This window comes from Crocodylus porosus, unplaced genomic scaffold (genome assembly GCF_001723895.1).
Source record: "Crocodylus porosus isolate Cpor-Errol unplaced genomic scaffold, CroPor_comp1, whole genome shotgun sequence".
Taxonomy (NCBI): Eukaryota; Metazoa; Chordata; order Crocodylia; family Crocodylidae; genus Crocodylus; species Crocodylus porosus.
The window spans coordinates 36,320,905-36,325,276 of NW_017728910.1; positions in this window are offsets into that span (position 1 = coordinate 36,320,905).

The window sequence follows — 4,372 nt, forward strand, 5'->3', positions numbered from 1 at the left end:
ACTGGCCCTTTCCAGTCCTCTGGCACCACACCAGAGCACCACAAGTGCTCGTAAAGCTACATAACAGCTACTGGCACACAGTGGAGGTAACCCTGCTTGGCCATGCCCAGCTCTGGTCCTATGCAAGTTGGTGCAGCCCCAGGGAACAGGACCAGAGCTGGGCAGCCCTCCTCCACCCCCCTTCAGCAGTAGATGCCCACAGCCCCAGGAAAGGGGCATGCCACACAAAGAAGGATTGAGCCCTTTGGAGATCCGACAAATTGCAGGCAGTAGCAGCAGCCTTCCAGCATGATTCCTGCAATCATCACCACCTGCAGTTTGCTGGAGCGCTGAAGGCCCCTATCCTTCCTTTTGTGGAACGCCGCTTTCCATACTGCATGGCATGGGGCTGCAGGTGCCTGCTGCCATATGCCTGCCATTTCCCAGAGCTCTGAGGGGCTGACTTGTTCCTTGTGTCCCACCCTCCTGCCTAGGGACATTGTTTAAGAAAAATACTGAGATACAGATGCTTCCTTCCCTCCTCCCTAGACCTACCTGCAGCTGACCGTTCAGAGCAGCCATGCATGGCCGAGTTTCAGTGTACCTCCCTATGAGGGTAGGCTAGCGGAAAAACACAAAGCTGCCTGGGATGCTAGCAGACAGTAACCTAACCTGAGTTGGGAGGAGATCCAGTGCAGAAATGCAATAGAATGATCTAACCTAAATCACTTAAGCCTGATACAACATCCATCCAGGTCTATCTTAGCCCAAGTTCTGCCATTTTTAAACCAACCTATTTGCTCTGAACTTCTGTTCAGTTATGGGTGTAGGCTGGTTTCTTTTCACTTATACTGCTGTAAGCATAATGTCTGTACCTAGCCAAAGACAAAATAATGGTGGGGACAGAGTTGACCCAAGCCGGGTGCGAGGCCTGGGGCAAATCAGTCCATGCAAGGCCCCACTTCCACTCTGATCCAGGCTCTGGACCCAAAGAAGCTGCGAGGTGGTGAGGGGGGCAGCGAGCAGCTGGACGTGGAGCCACCGCTTCACCTGGGTCTGCGCTGCTGCTGCTTCACCCCTGCAGGGCCCCCTAAAGTGTAGGACCCAGGGTGGTTGTCTTGATTCACACCCCTGCTAGGGACGGCCCGGGGTGGGGATGACACTGGCCCTGTGTCAGGTATTTTATAGAAAGTATTGACAAGTAAATGAACTTGTAATACTACAATTCTATGTTAAAGTGTCAGCACCAGAAATATTGCTTTCCTGCCAGTGAGATTTCACTTTTAGAAGTAGCACTTTCCAGAGGAGGTTGAACCAAAGGACCTAAGACAATTTGATACCCACACATTTTGAAGACTGTAAGGCCATTGACCAATAACAGAGCTTTCTGGCTTATTGTAAGATTCATGGTAGTATCTTCCCCAATGTATTGAGAAAGAATTGGGTTGAATGAAAAGAACCCTCCAGACTTGTTCCTCAAATATTGCCAAATGTAAATGAATGCTTTTTAGGCATTGTGAAATACTTAGATAAAAGGTACAGTAATTCCAAAATCTTGAGGTGCCAAAATGTTATGACACAGCCTGTTTTTATGCTGTATCTGTCTCTACCAGAAACTGATGCTTGCTAGCTGTCTTGTAATTCTTACAAAACTGTCAACCCAGATTGTTAGATGCAAATGATTTAAGATCAGCTTTTTAGGTATTTAACTCCTGCAACAGTTTGGTGCTTAAAGACCTTTAAAATCTTGGTCTTTGAGCCTAATCTTGTGATCCTTTCACAGCTGAAAACTTTTGAAACCAAAGACAGTTCTAACACAGGGCACATGTTTAGCAATCCCTCAAAAAATGTCAAAATCAGACCTGAATTTTGAAACAGGATTTACAGTTTTTATCTGCCAAGCAGTGTCTATGAAAACAATTCAAAGAGTTAGGTTCCCATAGGCAGTACATCCTAGGCACAATTTTATACATTAGTCCCCATTTCTAGCTTGAAGTACCTAATGTATTCATTTAGGAACATAGGATGGGGTCAGAGTTCAGACCCCTGCTACCACAGGTAACTATGTCTTCTAATTCTTTTCATAAATTGTTCAAACCCTAGCTTAAAAGTGAAGGTGAGGGGAGGGGTTGGGGGGAAAGGTTTGCCTCCTATTAGGCAATCCTCCTATTTGGGTGTGGGAAGGCTGTTCCAGAACCTTCTTTCCAATTTAAATTTACTCATTGCCAGTTTGTACTCATTTGTTCTTAGGCTGACATCTGGTGTTAACTTCCCAAAGTATTTATAGAAAATAACTATATCCCCTCTTAGTCTTAATTTTGTTGGACTAAACAACCAAGTGCTTTTAGTCTCTGATTGTGTTAGGGTCTGATCATCCTAGTAGCTCCTCTTTATATCTACTTCCATTTGAATTAAACTTTTTTGAATATGTATGGGCAGGACTACACATAAGGTACCCTACAGTGACATAGCAATGTGTTACGTCACCATACAGCATGTTACTGCAATGTGGTGGTCACGTGGGTCTACAGGTGATCGGTAGCTACGTTGCCATAGTAGATTGTCCCCCTGGTATAGTGTGCCGCTACGGCAACATAGTGGTGAAATCTAACTGTGAGCTGCATGTAAGCGCAGTGCAGTAAGCACCCCATACTGCCGCAGTATTGGCGCAGTAACCACCCATACCCAATGTTGCCATATGGCGATGTATAGATGCACCCATCGAGTCACTGAAGAGGCCTCATCAATACATTAATACATCCCTATTAATACTGGGAGTACCTGCTTAGATATATCCCGGATTTTAAAATGTTTTTGTTGTTTTGGCACTCATTCTGTGATTGATTAAAACAGAGTCTTTCTACTCCTCAATTGTTTTCAGTGAATAACACACCACCCTTATAACTATTAGACTCCAAATGCAAGGTCTTGCATTTGTTACTACTGAATTTTATCTAACTTCTGTTGCTTCAGTCTTAAAGATCACCCAATTTTTCCTCCTTTTGGTTGATGATGCCTCATAACTTTGTCCTCAGCAAATCTCATGAGCAGATTCCTATGCTTAATTTACATGTTACTCTTAAAGTGTAATTTATCAGTAAATCATGTCTTAAGTGATCGCCTGGCCACACAGTCAATCAATTAATGGCATGATAAAAACAGCAATAAATTACAATGTTATCCCACAAAATATGTGGAATAACTTTGTAGCTGCTTCCTATCATGCCATTAATTGAATGTCCAGCCAGGACCCCCCGTGGCTAGGTGCTCCTACATCTGATCAGAGCTCTCACCTGGGGGGCCCACATGTACCTTGAGCCTCAGAGCTCCCAGATGATGCTGGCTGCCAGTTGCAGGAGCACATGCCCTCATGATTGGGAGCCCCATAAGTTGACATAGCTCTGAGCTGCAGGGGTGCTCTGGGCACTCCTGTGGCTAGGAGACTGCAACTGACACAGCATCCCAGCTGTGGGGGTGCCCCATGGCTGGGACACTACATCAGCTACTGTCTCCCAGCCACACGGGTGTATAGAGCATCCCTGCCAATGCAACCTGTGTCTGGGAGACTGGATCAGCTACGGTCTCCTAGCTGTGGGGGTGCCTGGGGTGCTCCTGTGGCTAGGAGATCACTTCAGCTGAAGGGACTCCCAGCTGTGGGAGTTTCTACTTGCTGGTGCAGGGGGAGCCCGGGAATACAATTGGCAATAAGGTGTGATAGGATCTAATTCTCAATCCCACAGTAATATTTTCTGCCATCTACGTGTGGCATGGCAGGAAGCGCTATTGTGTGGATGATGCATCAGATCCTATTATTACTTTACCTGCATGTCTAAAAGGGCCCCTAATTTTGTGGTCAAGTAATTATGAAGGTCTTAAATAAAATAGGTGCTAATAATAGTTACTGAGGAACCCCGTTAGTGACTTCCATCCAGCCTGCTAAACCCACCTTTGACGTTATCTGTTGTCATCTTCCCTTTAGTCTGTTCCTTGCTATTCTTCTACTAACCCACATCTTCAGCTTACCTAATAAACTTCTAGTGTTTTAATGGAATCTCTATAGATTAGTTCTACCATATTTCCACTGTCTAGAAAATCAGTTATCTTTTCCAAGAAAAATACCAGGTTAGTATGTATGATTGACTTGTTTCATAGTTTCATAGTTGTTTCATAGTTGGTAGGGTTGGAAGGAACCTGAGCAGATCATCAAGTCCAACCCCCTGCTACGGCAGAAAAAAGTACTGGGGTCAAGCAACCCCAGCAAGGTGTATATCTAGCCTCCTCTTAAAGACCCCCAGGGTAGGAGCCAGCACCACTGCTCTTGGAAGTTGGTTCCAGATCCTAGCCGCCCTGACCGTGAAGTAGTGCCTCCTGATGTCTAATCTGAATTTACTAT